General features: G+C 40.9%; 1 protein-coding gene across 2 annotated transcripts in view; it reads right to left on the bottom strand.

Annotated features, from left to right (window-relative positions):
• The window catches only part of CCDC85A (coiled-coil domain containing 85A), a 181,336-nt gene that overhangs the window by 57,685 nt on the left and 103,963 nt on the right, over window positions 1–19,688 (bottom strand). The gene's annotated exons all lie outside the window — the stretch shown is intronic.

Here is a 19,688-nt window from a genome sequence, read left to right as displayed (position 1 = left end):
TACCACTCAATGGAATCCAGCCTTACTATATTACAGTACAGTTCTATAGATTCGGTAATATTACAGAATTTTTCTTCTTAAACAAGACAACTGCTGTGTTTAAAAAGCAGTCATGTTGACAGAAAAGTTACACACAAGCTGAACACTTTGTTTCTTCTGCTCAGAAAAGCTCAACTATTATACCCATGTTACCTCATCTGCTAGGAATCTATAAAATAAGAAGCAACAATGATAAATGAAGTTTCATTTTCTCCCATTCCAAAATTTGTTGGTTATTTAAATAGGTTCACACACTGGGAGTGAATGTGAATTGCGGATGATCAAGGTAGCAATCCATTGTGGTTTGACAGAAGTGATTAATATACAATGTATAATACCAGGCTAAAAATAGGACTCTAAGACAGCAGGGGGAGAAATGATCCAAGGTTTTATGCGCTTTGCTGTGGAAGAGTTGTCACAGTAAGTGAAGGGTGAGCTTTGACGATTTGAAAATTAGCATACTTTGGCTGCAAAGTTTCATTACAGCAATCCTCATCTTTGGGCCCACCCACTGTTTACTCTGGGTTCTTGCAATCAAGATCAGTTCTAATTTTCAACAGGCCCTTGTATTGGTGCTATTTTATGGTTTTAACATATTGGAAACACCTGCCTCCCCAGTAGATGATAAGCTATAGAAAAGTGGAAGCATCAGCAGCTTTCAATAAGTGTTATTTAACAAATTTCTTTTTATTTCAATTTCATTTTGCCAATCCATTTTCTGGATTGAAGCAGTTCCTGTTAATAAACGAGAAGCTAAGGCTTATCAAGGCCTTTGGTGGTATTATTATTATTGTTGTTGTTGTTATAAATAATTACAGTTTTGTTGCTTTTATATATGCTTTTTCCCTTCTTTCTTGGATGCACCTGTAACTCCTAATACAGTAGTACCCCTAGATACGAGCATAATTCGTTCCATAAGGGAGCTTGTATCTCGAGGCAACTCGTATTCTGAAACAAATAACTTTTCCCCCCTCCGAGATAACCAAAAGCAAGGATTCTTGCGCCACCTAGTGGACACTCGGCTCGTATCCCGAATTTGAGCTCGAGAGTAGAACAGAAATGTCTCTCCCCTCGTGGCTCGTATCTTGAAATACTCGCATGTAGAGCAGCTCATATCTAGAGGTACTACTGTATATATTAGTGCAGGCAAAACCATAAAGAGTGCTTGGTTAAAACAAATCTTTTTATCCATAATTCTGCTTCCAAGAAAAGCTGGCTAGATGACTGGATGATCACAAGCAGAACATCTAACGGAAGACCTTTTACATTTGTCTCTAACCGAGTATATTCCCTCTACTGATGTTACTTTTAACTATCACTGCTTTGCATATCTGCACGAATCTTCGATCATTTTTACTTTAAATCATGCGTATGAGCTATAATTACCTAATTTTATTACTGTAAATTCCTCAGGTTAATTACATGTGTGAGATACAACACGGTATATGTCCTAATTACAAATATATTATTAGAAAGTATGTCTTGTACTTTTCTTATTATTGTTTAATTAAGATCTAATCCCTACCTTCTAATAATTATTAGGGTCCACAGTTTTGTCTCCGAATTCCTCATCCTTTTTCCCTCCCTGCCAAAGTTTAAAGCTGCACTATCCAAAGGCAGACAAGAACATAAAGGGGTAATAATTCAGTTACTTGTTTAAAGCCACAAATGCCAGGTAAAATAAAGCCTCTTAAATATATCTTTTGCTTTCCAAGTCTTTAGGGATAGTCTTTCTTGCCCAGGAAATGTCAGGTTTAGAGTGAGTAATCTACCAGGACAAATAGGTGAGCTGTTTGTTTTCTGGTAAGCTTCAAGCTTGATTGCTTCATCTTTTACTAGTATTGTTGTCCCTTCTCCCTTTCTGATGCAGTTAAATAAGAATCCAGATTCTCTATTTAATCTTGATCAATCTTGATACAAAAGGAGCATAGAGTGAAATGCTTAAGATAAGAGAAATACACATCCAAATAACATTAGATCCACATTCCTTAACTCTTTCCCATCAACCCAAGGGTAAGTATGGTGCTCTATTATTCTAAATCAAATCTTCCCTTGAGAAGAAAAAGCAGAAACATCTGACAGAATTTTCCTAGCCATAGTGAAAATAAAACATGAAGTCAAATGATGTGGTCATCTACTTAATTCAGGAATTACAATTTAATCAATGGGCCCTAAATCGCAATCAACACATATCAGTATTGGAATTGGCAACTAACATTTGTGAACCTTCACTGTCCACATAAAGGATAAAATAGTCCATCTGAAAGTCAAGCAAGTTAAAAATTGTCATCAATCATCTCCTTTTAGCTCAAGATGCAAAGATTTTATGGTCTTTTGACTGGAATTAAAGAATAAGCCTTCACCTCACAGCATCTACATATCAACTTTAAAAACCCATAAAAACCTCAGCTCCTTCATTGCTGTTAGTTATTTAAATAGCCTTTAATGGTATTTTATAGCTCTGAGGAATTCTACTTAACTCATTTTTTTCTCCAAGCATAAGTTATTGTCACTAAATGCACAAATGGCAGCTCTTTATCTATCTTAGCAAATGCACTGTGGAGTTTGACAGGAACTAATGTAGAGAGACAGTTTTCTCTTTTCACTGCACCTTACAAACAGTGAAGGGAATACAGCTAGATCCCAAGAGAAGTTCAGCCCATAGCCCACCAGCCCAACTGCCAGTGAAGCAGCATATAGCTTTTATATATTTAAAAGCCTGGAACAAAATGATGCCCACTCAATCACTAATACTATACAAGTACTCCAAACAAACTCCCCCTCTGCCAATATTATTTTAATAGCTATCCTTCACTCAATATGTTCATAGAAGATGGATAATTTATTTTGGATACCTGGATGAAGAAGGAATTGCTCAAGGATAGAGTCTTTGGGGGGAATGTCCCATTCAATTAGCAGCTTATTGTACACCATCATTCTACCCTTCTAAAAATATTCCCCATCATGACAATGAAAAACTTTTAAAAAAATAGTGACTGTTCTGCCGGGCTCTCTGATAGGAGCCTCCCGAAAATTCAAGGGTACAAATTTGAGACACATACACGTTTGAAAATTCAAAACAATGTTCTTTATCACAAAATTCAAAATAAACCAAGCATTCTTTTTGTATTGCAAAGAGCACTCTTCCCAAAACAACCGGGTAGTCTGTACAATTTCCCTTAAGCAGTCATTAAGTACTTAGCTAGCAGCTGTGAAGAAACTTCACACCCCTTCTTCTTCCAACGAAGTTAGACACACACACACACACACACATGTTGCTCTGCTTTGGTTTCAAAGGTGTGAAAAAGCAACAAAGTCCAGCAACACAAGATTCCTGATGAACTCCAATCAGATATTCTTCCACAACGGCCAAACCCACATGCTGCTATTTATAGCAGCAGCCCTAATTACTGGAGCCCCACCCAAACACAGGTGGCCTCCCTTATTTCCTGTAATATGTTCTTATTTGGTCTCTTCTATGCATAATTCTGCGCTTGCGTGGGTCCAAAATGTCATCATCTGAATCAACAGAAGATAAGGGAGAGTGACTGCCTGGGCTGTGTGTTAAGCCCTCCTCTGCTGAGTCACTCCCACCTTCTTCTTCGTTCGAGGAAACTAAACTCTGAACTTATTCTGTCGGCAATAACACAGGCCTGTGACATGTTCAATTTTCCCCTGCATCCACCTCCCCATTCCCTGGGGCAGGAGCTGGGCCAGAGCCAACCACAACAGTGACAAAATCTTAGTCATATGCTTTCACAGCCAGTTATTTATTTAACAGTAGTAGGTTTCAGGCTTTAGTGACCATATAAATGGCTGAATACCATATTGATTACAACTGCTGCCTTTAACACAGGAGGCTGTGTCAGTAGAGGTCCCTAAGAACCCCTAACACTTCATTAGCCTACCTCAAAATCTGAGAGTAGCACAAACTAGGAGTGTCATACTCATTTGGACATCTCCCATATTAACAAGCTCTGTCAGAAGTTGGAGATCCAGGACAATCTGATGAAAAGTGTTGTGGTTGGCTCACATCCAGCTCCTTTGGTCACGGACTTTGAGAAGAATGAGTGGGGTCCATCTGGGTATCACAGGCCAGTGTGTTTATCAGAGGAATTGGAAAGTGAGAGTGAAGGAGAGTTAGGGCCTGGGGACCCTCCAGAAGCTGCAGCCCCCCCCCCAGCTGTGATAATGCCGGAGTCAGATGAGGAGGGGGATATTGTGGACCCCATATTAGATGCTAGAGTCAGAAGAATGCGAGGGAGACAAGAGTATTTCTGATAACATAAATCTAGGCATAGCTTGTCATCACAGATAGTATAAAAGAGGAGGAGGATGGGAAGTTCCTTTGCAGAAGTTCAACATTCCTTTTATGGAGAGAGAAAGATAGAGAACTAGCAGTGTTTTCTCCCTTAAATCTTTCTGCAATCCTTCAAACCTAGCTTTGGAAGACATTTGTGAGTACCTGTCCACGAGAATTAATGACTTGAATTTATGACTTTCTTTTAGAGCTTGTTATCAGCTGTGCCAATAACACTGGACTGACATTCCTCTGATTTTATTGCTGTCTCCAGCACGTTTCTTTGTAAATAGACAACTATACATATTGATTTTGTTTCCGAGTCTTCAAATGTTAATTACAAATCTTATTATTTTTACATCTCAATTTCTTCCAATAACTATTTTATTTTCCTGACTTTTGCATACTTTAACCCTAATGTGATGAGATGTGCTAGGCTGAGTAAATAACAAGCCTAAACTTACATGTTCAGTAGATTTACTAAACAGAATTTGAACTAACATTTTCCAACAGCTAGTCTAACACTTCAGTTACTAAGTAATACAAATTTAAAAATTATGAAATAATATTAATTTTTAAGTATTTTTATATTACTGGAAAGAAACATCACATTAAAAAAATTCTGGGATTTTCATATTGTTTCTGGATTTTAAGTATGTATAGCCCAGCTACAAATCAAGATAGATTATAAAATTAAATACTGAAAATTATGTAAGTAATCCTTGATTTATGGTTCATTTAACAATGGTTCAAATTCACAACAACCTTGGAAAAAGGAATTACCATATTTTTCAGAGTATAATACGCACCTCCTCCCCCCGCCAAAAAAAGAGGGTGGAAATTTCAGTCCCTCTTATACACCAAATGCAGCTAATTTTTGCTTTCCCCCCCCCCCCCGCCCTTTGAGAGCTCTTGGGTGCTGGAGAATGGCAAAAATTTCCCGGTTTCTGCAAAAAAAAAATGGGCCACTTTTCACCCATTTTTTTCACAAAAATGGGGTAGGCAAGGGTCTGGGGAGCCTGCAGAGAGCTCTTGGGGGAAGGCAAAGATGCCTCCATTTTTGTGAAAAAATGGGCAAAAGTGGCAGTTTTTCAGAAAAATGGGGGCATTTTTGCCATCCCCCAGCACTCAAAAGCTGTCTGCAGACTCCCCAGAAGCTTTGCCTACCCCAATTTTTGTGAAAAACATGTGGAAAGCGACCCATTTTTTTGCAAAATTGGGGCTGGTTTTGCCTTCTAGCATGACTGGAGGAGGAATTCTGGGAGTTGAAGTCTACTAGTTTTGAAGCTGTCAAGTTTGAAATTTGCACAAAGTGTGCACGGTTGTAAAATGTATACATGTTTGTAAAAAGTATTCTACTACACTGGTATTTTATTAAATAATATATTACTACACTATTTGGTTCAGAATACTGTTTTCCTTGTTTTCCACCTCTAAAATCTAAATGTGTCTTATACTCCGGTGCGCTTTATACTCAATAATTATGTAATCATAATTTCAGACCGTTCCAGTCCGCTTCTGATATGCAAAGTCATTTGGGGAAGCTGGATTCACTAAATGAACATGTGGTTCCCTTAGTCACTACGATTAATGGTTGTAAAAATTCGATCCAGTCCTTTTATGACTTGAATGGCAGCATTACTTAGTAACTGAAATTTTAGTCCTAATTATTTATTTAATTTATTTATTTATTTATTAGATTTGTATGCTGCCCCTCTCCGTAGACTCGGGGCAGCTCACAGCATACAATAAAACAATTCACAACAAATCTAATAAATTTTTTAAAAAAATTTAAAAAAACCCATTATTAAACCAGTCATACACACAGTCACACCATACATAAATTATATAGTTTAATGTAGTTATAAGTCAAGTTCCCAATTATGTGGTTGTAAATTTTGGTCCCAATTATGTGGTTGTAAGTTGAGAACTATCTGTATTTTAGTTAATGATAACGATCAACTTCTCTGAACTTTTTTTGCTGCTATTTTTGTTGAAGAAGATTCAGGGTTTTCCATATGCACCTTTAATTTGAAAAAATCCAGGGATTTCCCCCAACTTTTTTGTTTTTCTTTCTCCTTATTAAACTTGCTTTCATTCTGTGGTGAATCCATTTAAACATGAAAAAGGCACTATAAAATTGATCCCATGCAATCTTTATTAAAATCTAACCATGCCTAATGATTTGCAGCAGAAGCGGAGTAACGACACGGACACAAAGAGCTGGATTTAAAATGGGTCATTTTCATTAATTAAATTTGCATTATTTATTCATTAAATTAGCATAAATTTAACTATAACCCTAAACAAGGACCCACAGGGTCAAACAATTGCTTCCGGGGCGGAAAATGACGTCAGAAAAACTTTCGGGGCAACTTATGGGCATAGCTCCATGCTGATCCAGGTGAAGGGCCCCACCCTCACCTGGATCTCTGCCATGCACCTGCATGTGGGAGGTCTCGCCATCTAACCCCTACAAGGGGAAAGAAATGGGCGGGACCCAATGACAGGTTCCCCCCAATATCTCAGGCCGTTAGCACCATGAGCCTTTGGAGAGAACCTGTCAATCATCCCCAAAGATGCCCAACGGAGAACACGTAGTTGCTAAACACCACCCAGTTTTCCGCCCCTAACCTGCCTACCCAAATGACCAAAGGTAAGCCAATTAGCCTAAACAGGGTGCGAAGCACCCCCTAACCGCATGTCCATCACCGCAGTGTGGAATAGGCGAAAAAACGGTCGCAGAAAATACCGAGACCGCCAAAAATTCCTATTTGTCCCCCTAAGGGCGACCCACAGTGGCACACTGAAAGATAGGGAGGGCGGGTGGGTGTTCGCTCTGTCGTCGTCGGGGCGAAAAGGAGGCCCCAAGCCTGCACAGCCCTTTTTATAGGGATGGCAGGCTCCGCCCCTGACGACGTCATCGGCTATGGACGATGCTTCTGAAAATGACTGAGATCTCACGAAATCTCGTGAGATCTCGGCCCCAAGATGGCGGCTACGCTGGAGGGCCGTGTCTCCCTGGCCCTGCAGCAAATCCGGGCCGGGGAGTGAAGCACCGGCCGGGCATTCTTGCAGAACAAATTGGCAAGTTTGTTCAAAAATGATTTTCAAGAACACAGTAAAGACTAGCAGTACCATTAAAATGAATAGGTTCATCCATTTGGGAAGATAATTTTGGGATCATCAAAGGGAAGACAAAATACTACTTATTGTAGAGAGCAAACGCCATTCCCTTCTAGTATTGATGATGTTACCTAAGTTGGTAATAAAACGCCTAGTAAGAAAACAACCAAAAACAACCAGAGAGCAACTAGGACCCTTCAATTTAGGACCCCTGAGATATAAATATTCTCTTCTATGGTTACCTACTGTTCTATGAAAAGGCAATTTGGGGATTCTTTAGCTCAGGTTGCAAATTTGCACAGCCTTGGGTGCCCTTCATCCTGATTTTGAAGGAAATGTATTTGGCTGTTTTGCATCAAATGGCAAAAGGTCTGCTTTTGCAAGTAAGGAAAGCATGTCTTGCTTATTCCAATTTCAGACAGACAGTTTGTTACAGAATGAGACGGGACCATTCGGCTTGCCCAAGAGCTTTGAAGCACTGTGGGAAACCTTAAAAGGTTACTTGCTTGCACTGAGACATGACCAATTACATTTAACCCAGCTTTATCTCTCTGCCAACATTCTGTGGTAATTTGCTGAAAAACAAGCTGGCTTGAAAGCATTTATTGATTCATCACTATGCTTAATCAATTAATTCTTTAATCAGACATTTTCAAATTTAAAATCTGAGTCTTTAATGAGATTTTAATTTGATCAACCACCTGGATCTCAGTTTTCCCAAAGGAGTGGCTTGGGGCGTATTCTATGGGAGCAAACAGGAGGGGCAAAAGAGGGGCAAAAGTGCATGGTCGTTGCCAAGCAACAAACCCACTGGCTCATAGCCATCTTGGTGCACATTAGCAGCAAACATTTTATCTAGTGGAGAAAAATGAAGAACAGCAACTCTGCCTAACCTTGAAACTAGAAGAGAGATTTCTTTATTTCACTCATTTGTATCATTCAATAGTCAGCTCCCTTTAAGGAAAGCATTCAAGTGCTGAATGTATTAGGTAAGACAGGCCCTGTTATACGTGTACAGGTATCCCTCAATCTAAGCCCAAAATTGGGACCAGAACATCAATCATTAAGCAATGTGGTCATAAAGCGATTGCATCTCTTAGCCACAGCAATCCCAGTACTTCCCATTCCCATCATTAACTGAATTCCAATGGTCATTGGATGAGGACTAAGCCAAGCCATCTTGGACTTGGTGCCTCTTTGTAATTGAATGTGTGAATGAGTTTTTGGAGGAAGGGGAAGTGGTGCTGCAGAGGAAACAATCAGACAAGAGAAGCATGAGCCCTAGCGGCTTAACAACCAATGACAGAAATTTAGGAAGGACTTACCCTAATGAATCAAGCAGTTGAATGTGGCAGGTGGGAAGTGGTGTGCTTGCAGACTTGGCAGGTTCTGTAGTATAAACTAGAATTAATTCATCCAGTTGTGGTTCCAGTCTGTTGCTAAGGAGGGCTGACATACTAGCCTCTATAGAATAAGAGACTGCCTCCTCTTCAATTCTCCCCATTTGCCTGTTTTTCTCGGCCATTCTTGGCTATTCTGAATTCTGTCTTGCAGGATAGCAAGCAACACAGAACTGCATGCATTTGGAGCTACTTCCCACAGTGTGGCTCAGGGCTTCTTGATGCACCGTGACTCTAGGACCATGATGGCAAACCTATGTCACGTGTGCCACAGGTGGCACACGGAGCCATATCTGCTGGCATGCAAGCCGTTGCCCTAGTTCAGCTCCGGCGCACATGTAGGCACCTGCCAGCTGATTTTTGGTTTGCACAGAGACCCTGGGAGGGCCTCTGGGGAGGGAGGACAGGGAGAGGGCATTTTTGCCCACCCCAAGCTCCATGAAAGCCTCTGGGGAGAAAAATGGGCCTACTGGGCCCACTGTAATTCAGGAAATGGGGGACTGTAATTCAGGAAATGGGGGACTTGGAGGGGTATTGAATATGGGTGTGGGCACACAAAGGCATGCAATAATGTGCATGTGCACTATTTCGGCACCCAAGGAAAAAAGATTTGCCAACACTGCTCTAGGGCTATACAAAGGCCCTGAGCTGCAGTGTAATCTGGAAGCCGTAGCCACACCAGCAGCATAGTGCAAAGTCATAGCACACCAGAAAGCTCAGCAACACTCACAGCCCTGAGAAGCCCCAGCAGCATGGCAGAAAGCATGGCAGAAAGCCACATCCATTTCAGGAAACATCAGCTTCTCCAGTCCAAGTCCAGCTGCCCTTGCCTCCCACACTCTGTTGCCCTGGCTGACCTATGTTTGTCTTCTTGCTCTTCCTGCTGACAAGCTGTGCCCATAATGGCCCTTCATGAGGCAGCCTCTGGCTATCTTCCTTAGGTCTCCCAAGGAAATATCTGTGTGCGATCTTGGGAAGAAAACTTTGTACGGCCTACAGCCAGGCATGCTTGGATAGCAGTAAGAATAAAAAGATGGTTAAGGTCAGTTAGGATGGCTGGAGTACCAAATTACTGAGGGTCAAATGGACATACATAGGGGGAAGATAGGCAGGTTGAAGCACCCAAAGCACTTGAATTTTGATCACACAACTATGGGGGCCCTCACAGTAAATACCTTTGTTCAGTGTTTCAGTAACTGAATAGTCATTGAACGAATGGTTATAAATTGAATACAATCTGAATTATAATGGGGATTATAGTAGAATCTCCCATAAACATAACCAAGGTAGCAAATGATTGTTGCCCAGGAGAGGGGCAGCATATTAAATATAAAGGAAGGAAGGAAGGAAGGAAGGAATAACCAAACAAACAAACATACAAATAAACAAACAAATAAATACTTTAGAGAATAACTGCACTTAAGAAGGCAAGTTGTGGAATTTTAGAAAGGAGAATTTTAAAAACAGTTAATGAAAAATGAATATGTTCAGTGGCTAAAAAACTATTCACTGGCAAAGGATCAGAAAAAAATGGATTATTGATGGGGGTAGAATTAAATATCCGAGATATGGCTCAATAATATTTTAATCAGAAGCACCACTATTTTTCTTTCAAGTCTCACATGAATTAAAACATTGTTCAAAATTGCTAATTTCATACTGGGATAATTAGACTTATTTGCAATGTATTACTTGAAAACTTAAATATTCCCATTCTTAAAATCTTAGCAGTCATAATAAATGTTGTTCCTGCTACTTTTCTTAGTTCTGTGCCTGGAACAGTTCAATTCATTCTCCTTCCTCAGAGAATAATTATATTAGAAGAATAAAAGCTGTTTTGGCCAATTAGTTGTTCCTGTTTTAGGGATGAGGAGAAATGCATTTGTTTGCATATAAATTGATATTTATATATTTCCTTAATAAACAAATAAAGTGAAACATAATTATCAATCAATATTTTCATTTTTATGAACATGCATATTTTTTGGAAAATATAACAAAGTAATGTTGGGTGACAACAACACACAGAAGTGTTTTGTAATATGAAAGCTGATTAGAAAAATATGTTTACTGGAAAAGCTGCAAACCATAATATGTAACAAGAAATGTAAAAATAGATTCAAACTCATGTAGATATTAGTCCCAATGAACTGATAGGTTCAACGAAAGAACTGGGTATAACAGAATCAGACTCTCTTACTCATGTCCAGTAATTTACGGCCCACTGACTCATTACAAAATGAAACAACCACTTAATAGACCGCTCAGTCTAACTTCTAGGTATTGAAGAAATGCTGTATGTTATCTTAACCTTTAACACCACAGACAATTCTACTATCCTCCAAAACGACCTAGATTATGTCAAATAATTGGCAACTCCAAATCTCTGCTAACAAATGCTCAGTTCTGCACATTGGCAATAAAAATCAGAACATCAAATACAAACTGGACAGAAACGATCTAAAAGATGACCCACACTTTGTCAAGGACCTTGGGGTACTCAATTTAAAAGATCTAAGCCCCAGAGCTCACTGTAACAACTTTACTAAAAAGGCATTAAGAGTTATCAATCTTATTTTAGGAAGTTTTCTCTCTAAGTAACATTATACGTCTAATTAGGGCATATAAAACTTTTGCCAGACCTATCCTTGAGTATTGTTCATCTGCCTGTAACCTACGGTGTATTTCGGATATTAATACATTAGAGAGAGTCCAGAGGTATTTTACAAGAAGAGTACAGGTATTCAACTCATCTGCTTGCAATAAAATTCCTTATTCCAGTAGACTTAATTTTAGGCCTGGATAACCTTGAACTATGCCACCTACCTTCCAACCTAACCTTAGTACACAATACCATATATCTTAATATCCTACTTGTTAACAACTACTTTAATTTCAACCACTATAACACTAGGGCTTTGTATCAATAGATACAAAACTAAATATGTATAATCTGCTCTAATCTTGATTGCAGAAAATACAACTTCTCCAATAGAGTAGCAAATATCTGGAACACTTCCTGATCCTACCTGATCCTGCAGTTTCTCTAACCCCCATACATTTTACCATAAACTGTCTACTGTGAACATTACACATTTCTCAAGAGGTCCCTAAGGGGGCATGCATAAGCACACCAGTGTACCTACCATTTCTGTTCTACTGCACCCATTTGTATGTACCCATTCCATGTGTTTATGGCTATGTTTTAATTCTTTATATCCATTTATTTGTGCCATTTTTTTTAACTCAACTGAATAACCAGAGGTGCTTGATAATTTAAGTCACTGGGATCCATGCACTCATTTATCTTATAGAAACAAAGGAGGGAAAGGTTGGGGTTCTGATGAACTTTTAATAGACTGTTTGCATCCTACTAACTGAAGAGGCTATGTAATGAGGACCCTGGCAAGGAGAAATATTACATGCATTCAATAATGAATATTTAAGGACTCAATCACTCTGATTATTTCTAGATTTTTACTCACATATAGTACTGTTCTACTCATATAGAGTTGTTTTCAATCATCACCTATTAAGATGTTAAACACTAACTGTATTAATGTGAGACATTCAGGACTGGTTGTTTTATTGAGTAGGAAAAAAATTTTAAGTAGGAAAAAAATTGCTTACTTTGTTATCTTAATGCAAATCTGCCTCATTTGCATTTTTACAACAAAAAGAGACTTTCTTCATCAATATTACAACATTCTGTACATAGGGTTGCCCTTGAAACATATCCTGAAGCTTCAGCTGATGCAAAATGCAGCTGTGTGACAAATTCTGGATGTCCAAAACATATGGAAAACTTCTGCAAGCTGCATCGGTTTGCTTCTGGGTCAAATTCCAGATGCTGGTTGTGACCTATAAAGCCCTACATGGCAAAGGGCCAAGCTAACTACAGAACCATCTTTGTCCCGTTATATTGGCCCATTCCGTTTGGTCAAACAGGGAAGGTATGCTGCAGACCCTATCTGTTAAAGAAGTCTCACTGACAAGAAGAACCTTGTCTGCCATTGTCCTTACACTATGGATTATTCCCTAGAAATGAGATAAACCCCCACTTTCTTGCCTCTGAATAGAAGTTAAAATGCAGCTCTGTGGCCTCTCAGGGCTACAGTCCCATGGCTGAATGCTCTCAATTTCCCTCCCTTTGCTTTTTAGACTAATTTTTAACAGATTTTAATCATGCTTGCCTCCTTTTAAATTCTGTATTTCCTTTTTAAATTTTTGATTTTAATTTTTATGTGTTTATATTTTATTGCAAACCACACACACACACACACACACACCCCTCCCGGGAAATTAGGTAGTTTAAAAATGTGAAAATAATTAAATAAATATTCTCAATGAGGAAAATATACAGAAAATATATTGATTTAATTTATTTGACATATAAACTGTAGAGAAGTTCAAAGTGGTGCATAATTATCAAATTCATTTGCCACTCATCTTGCAGTTCAAGGCAACTCAAGGCAATATATCATGCTCTTACTTTTCCTTCCATCCACAAATGGCTGGCCCAAAGTCACCCAGCGAGTTTCCATGGCAGAGGGTGGAATGACAACCTGGGTGTCAATGTTCCTAGTCCTACACTTTAACTATCACAGCATGTATCTCTGCATCATGTAATAAGATAAGCGGTTACAGATGATAGCTAACATTTTTCACCAGTGGCAGATTAAGATGCTACAGCCCATGCAAAATGTTGATGAAGATTCTACATAACAGTCCGTATTACTGTGCTTTCTGACTAAGGTTTACTGCTTATGGGCAGAAAGATTTATTATCTCGTATAGGGAAGTGGTGGAAAAAATAATCTTAATTTAATTTATTATATTTATCATGGCCATCCATAGATTCTAGGTGACTCAGAAATCCCAAAATTAATTAAACCAATTAAAAATATGTAAACAGGCAACTTAGATTTGTTCTGGAATAACTCTCATCAGTTGAACAATTGTGGTGAAGTATTAGAAACTGTGAAAGGCACCAGTCTGCCTATCTATGGGGGCATGGCTTGTATTTAGTTTGGTTTAAAGAAAATTAAAGAAGATATTAAGAAATAGGAACAAAGATGCCAGTATGATGGGAAACCTGAAGAACAACTACACTTAAAAGAACTGAATGTACTTAACCTAACCTGGTGGTACTTTTTAATATATCATGGATATTATACATTATATATTGTATAATATATAATACAAAATAATGGAGTAGACTCTAATAATGCTAAGAACTTGCAGGAAAACAAAAACATTTGTGAATGTATGAACAATTTGACTATGTATAGTAAAAGATTATGGATTTTTCTTCACACTTCTCATTTATGCATAAACTGGATGGCATATCTTAACTTTGTTGCTATAGTTGCTCAGTTTAAAAAAAATAATCTCACTGTCTTTTTCCTCAGAAATGATTTTGCTGGTGTCATTTCAGCAGAAGAATCTGTAATAGCACTGGGATTTCCAACCTTTTTTTTTTCCTAATGGAATGCAGCCAGAAAATTTATTGATGGATTTCTCTGGTTGGTTAATTCAATTTTGTACAGCTTTTCCTGACATGATGTAAAAATTAATTTAATGTGGCTGAATATCTCCCAGTGGAGATGTTTCATTGTACAGAAGGAACTCACAATAGTGTTGAAGTAAAATCAGGAGAGCTTTAAACTAAAATTGAGGGAGGGAGGGTGACCAATCTTAGGATATCCAACACATGCAATTCCAAATACTGTACATGCTGAAGGTAGTAAAAGTTGATAATGGATTACAAACATAGCAGCAAAGTATTGTGTGTGTGTGTGTGTGTGTGTGTGTGTGTGTGTGTGTGTGCAGGTATTACAGGTAGCTACCTAATCTAGTTAATTAGTACCTAACAATCTTACAAGAGCCATAAAAATCTTATTTTATCCCCTATTACTGTATATTCAAAACCCCAAATATTTCAGTTTTTCTCTTTTCTCTTTTTTTAGCTCGTCCCCCAAATGTTTGCCCAAACCATTTCCACTGACTCATTTTATTCTCTCAAAAGTGAAATAGGTCAAGGCATTTTTTAAAGGAAAAATCTTATCCAGCACAGGTATAACCTAATTAGCAGTCTAGAAGAGCCAAAAGTTTCTCTAAATATTCTTCAGTGTCTAGATTCTTGGCAAAATAAAGAGCAAACAACTTCTGTTCAGTGTGTTGCCAATTATTCATTATATGTTAAACATCCATTTTTTCCCAAGGTATGCGCCAATCATGGCATCTCCATCAGCACCAATAAATAATAAATATCCCAACAGTTTAGAAATTTTCTTTAAGAAAACATTTCCACAGTGCAGTCTCTCCTGACAATATACAATATATCTGTATTTTTTAAAAAGATATATGATGCATATTCAGTTCAGTCTCCCAAGGGCATGCTGTTGAGCTCAAAGTTTTAGGCCAGTAATAAGTGGCACTTGAAATAAAAATGTTATAACACAGAATGTTCTATTCCAACCTGTCATGTTCTTCTCTACAGAATTCCCCTCTAACACTCTACTGTTTTCTGTTCTTCTTAACAATCCATGTATAATCTCTGCCAATTTTGAAGACAGACCTTTTTTTTATTAAATTACCTCTAGGAGTAGCTCCTCTTTCAGTTTTTTTTAAAGAATTTCTACCTTATGTGACTTTTTCCTCATATGTAATGGACTTAAAATGGACAAGGAACTGGCAACATTTTCAGTGATGGTAAAAATTCTTTTAAATCTTCACATTAAGCCCATAGTTCTAATGGAAGCTTCTAATGCTTTCCATACAAAAGATGTATTTCATGTTCGTCAGCTCTTAAGATCATCTTCATAATACATTTTAAGGGCATTTGTTCTAGCCTTTTGTTTGCAGCTTGTTAAAAGGTCAACAGACCTTTATAATTAGCGATATCGATAGATAGATAGATAGATAGATAGATAGATAGATAGATAGATAGATAGATAGATAGAGAGAGAGAGAGATAGATAGACAGACAGACAGACAGACAGACAGACAGACAGACAGCAATCTCTGAAACGTTTGATTTTTATTTTACTATAATTAAGTTTAGTCAGCCCATGCTGACATAGAAAAGCAATTCAAACTGCACGTGTAATAGGCCCGCACCCTTTCCTCCCTCTTGTAATTGGCTTTGTTGTTTTTGCCTTAACTATGAGGACAGACGGCGATACCATTTCTTTTGCCTTTTTCCCCATTGTGTACTGCCTCTTTCTCTCCCTGGGAGTCAGAGGCTGAGGAAAGCTTAGTATGCTGGTATATTAAAAACTTAGTATATATATAAAAAATTAAACATTCCTGAGGTTGTGATGTGTATTGTTTCTTCATCTATAACTATACTTTGAACTTGCATTTTTAAGACAATTCTATCTATTTATCTATCTATCTATCTATCTATCTATCTATCTATCTATCTCCTCTCCCACACACGGAAAGAATATGACAAACTAGAAAAGTACCTGCCAGCGCAAGAAATCAGGATAGAGTTCAAAAGTAAAAGTTTTTTTCATGCTAATACACAAGACTTTGAACTATTAACTGTGAAGGCAAATTGGTGCCAGATAAGAGTCAATGGAATTCAAGGGGGTTGGACTTAAGTATCGTGTAAAGTAATAGAAACTCCAAACTGATGATGCATTGGACCCCACCCATGGGTTCAGACTGGTAATCTCTTACAGTGCTAAGGCCCGATTGAAGAACTAGAGATAATGTACAAAGGAGACTCAGTGATACTAGGAGCACTTGGGACTGTAACTCTAAGACAGTATCTAAGATTAAGGAAAATACATATTACCCATGGGGTGGAAAGGAATCTCTCCCTCCCTCCCTCCCTCCCTCCCTCCCCACCCTCTGAAATGTCATTGCTATTAACCCTGGAATTAAATATGGTCAAAATGTATTTCCTCTGATGGAAGAATCAGAAGAAATATAGCTGGAAAAATGTGGGATCTAGGTATAAAGCAATGCTTTACATGCAAAGACCCCAAATTTAATCTTATTATTTCCACTGGAAAAAAACCCTGGCCCATAGGGTGATAGAGATCTTTCTTTGCCTGAGACATTAAGAACATTATTATGAAAAATAACTTTTATACAGGCTAAAGCAAATTCATACTTCCAACTCCACAGAACCGAAATCAGGGCTGCCAAACTCGCATTGTCATGATGAGGTCACATGATGTATTGTGCCTTTTTTCCTAAACTAGGCATGGGTGTGGCCAGCAGGGGATGCATCTGGGTTGCGAATTTAACAGCCCTAACCTAAATAATCCTCCATAAGGTTCCCTCTGCCAGTTCTGTTACTGTTGACCTCTTTGCTGTTATCAACCAAGAGAAGGATTAGGATCAAAGATCTCTCACAACTCCCATTCAAGTATTTGAATCAAGCTTCATATTACCCCCTCGTCATACGAAATTTTCGTGATACGAACCTGGGGTTTACGATTTGTTTGCCTTGTCTTAAGAACCATTTAGACCTTACAAACCCGAGCCGGGGGCGTGGGCTCTCTTACTACGCATGCGCTCTACCGTGTGCTCTCTTACTGTGGCAGGGATTCTCCTGCCTTGTGACAGTCACTGCTGGAATTTCCTATTTGCTTGCCGCCACGCCGGGATTTCCCGCCTCCTTTTGCTTCCACTGGCAGTCCCCAGGCGGGGAATCCTGGCCGTGGCAAGGACCTGTGCTTCGCCTCAGACAAGGCTCCCTGTCTCTCCCTGGGTTTCCCCATCACCTTAAAGCAGAGAAGCCCCCCACTGCTGCTTTTACCCGGTCCTCTGCAGGGGGGGTGGAGCCGTGCCTGAACCTGGAGCCCACTTGCTCGCTTCCTCTCGCTTGTTCCACCACGGCACTTCCCTCCCCGCGGAGGACCGGGCAAAAGCGGCAGTGAAGGACTTCTCTGCTTTAGGGTGATGGGGAGAGCCAGGGAGCCTTGTCTGAGGTGAAGCACAGGTCCTTGGCATGGCCAGGATTCCCCGCCTAGGGACTGCTGGTGCAAGCAAAAGGAGGCGGGAAATCCCGGACAGAAGGACAGAAGCACCAGCCTGAAGATGACGAGTGGGGCCTCGTCGAAACGTCGCCAGAAATCACTGAATCCTACACGGGAAGAAACCCGAATACACCCAGACCTTCATATACATACATACATACATACATACATATCTATGTGTATATATAGATATATAGATACATATAGACAGATCTATCCTACCGTGTTTCCCCGATAGTAAGGCAGTGTCTTACTATCTTTTTACCCCCAAAAGCCCCACTGTGTCTTACTTTGGGGGTATGTCTTACATTGTCCCGGGCACCGGGGCCGGCTCGTCTTCGGGCGCGGGGAGCTGCCGGAAAGGAGGCGGGCGAAGGAGGGCGCCTGACCGCGCCACTCACCTTTCGGCTGTGCTGATTCTGGCTGCTCATCTTGCAGGGAGCCCCCAATTCTTCTTCCCCGCGTGATGTGATGTGGGCCACCCCCTTCACCTGGTGCACGGGGCAGGGAGAGACCTCAACGTTCGGCGGGTTGCGGGGAGCATCCCCTCGCAGCTCCCGGCAATGTTTCTCGGCAGGGGAGGCCAACTCCGCGGCGACACGGACGCTCGGCTGGCTGGCTAAAGGCAGGCCAAGGGGTGGATGGGCAGTCAAAAAGGGTGAGCGGCCGCCGCTGTGCCCTTCTTCGCCCGCCTCCTTTCCGGCAGCTCCCTGCGCGCCCCTCGCCTTCGCTCGCCGCGGCGCCACCGCCTCTTCCCCTGCTGAGGCTCAGCTGCAAGCGGCCAGCGAGGCCGATCGGCTCCGAGGCGAGCGGAAAGGAGGCGGGCGAAGGAGGGCGCAGCTCGGGCCGCTCGCCTCGGAGCCGATCGGCCTCGCTGGCCGCTTGCAGCTGAGCCTCGGCAGGGGAAGAGGCGGTGGTGCCGCGGCGAGCGAAGGCAAGGGGCGCGCAGGGAGCTGCCGGAAAGGAGGCTGATGAATGAGGGCGCAGCTCCGGCCGCTCGCCTCGGAGCCGATCGGCCTCGCTGGCCGCTTGCAGCTGAGCCTCGGCAGGGGAAGAGGCGGTGGCGCCGCGGCGAGCGAAGGCGAGGGGCACGCAGGGAGCTGCCGGAAAGGAGGCTGGTGAAGGAGGGCGCAGCTCCGGCCGCTCGCCTCGGAGCCGATCGGCCTCGCTGGCTGCTTGCAGCTGAGCCTCGGCAGGGGAAGAGGCGGTGGCGCCGCGGCGAGCAAAGGCGAGGGGTGCGCGGGGAGCTGCCGGAAAGGAGGCTGGTGAAGGAGGGCACAGCTCCGGCCGCTCGCCTCGGAGCCGATCGGCCTCGCTGGCCGCTTGCAGCTGAGCCTCGGCAGGGAAAGAGGTGGTGGCGCCGCGGCGAGCGAAGGCGAGGGGCGCGCGGGGAGCTTGGAAGCAATGTCATGCCCCCCCCCCCTGCAATACCCCCGTGTTTCCCCGAAAGTAAGACATATGTCTTACTTTCGGGGTATGGCTTATATTAGCCGACCCCCCTGAAACCCCCCATATGTCTTACAATCGGGGGGGTCTTACTATCGGGGAAACACGGTAGTCTCCCTTAATTTTCAAATTCAGCAAAAAAAGTGACATATATATATGTGTGTGTGTGTGTGTGTGTGTGTGTGTGTGTGTATACATATATATATAATTATCAAAGCACTGAGATATTTTATAATCAATGTTAGCACAGACTCTTTCTCCTTGAAGCACTGAGGCTTCTTCTTAGGTAGAAAGCTGCTTCAAATACTACCTTAAAATACTACCTTAAAAATATGCACAATTGCTTTGTTTTCCTCATGATGTTACTAGACGTTTTGTT

Source organism: Erythrolamprus reginae, chromosome 1 (assembly GCF_031021105.1).
Source record: "Erythrolamprus reginae isolate rEryReg1 chromosome 1, rEryReg1.hap1, whole genome shotgun sequence".
Classification (NCBI taxonomy): domain Eukaryota; kingdom Metazoa; phylum Chordata; class Lepidosauria; order Squamata; family Dipsadidae; genus Erythrolamprus; species Erythrolamprus reginae.
This window is presented reverse-complemented; position numbering and strand designations above follow the sequence as displayed.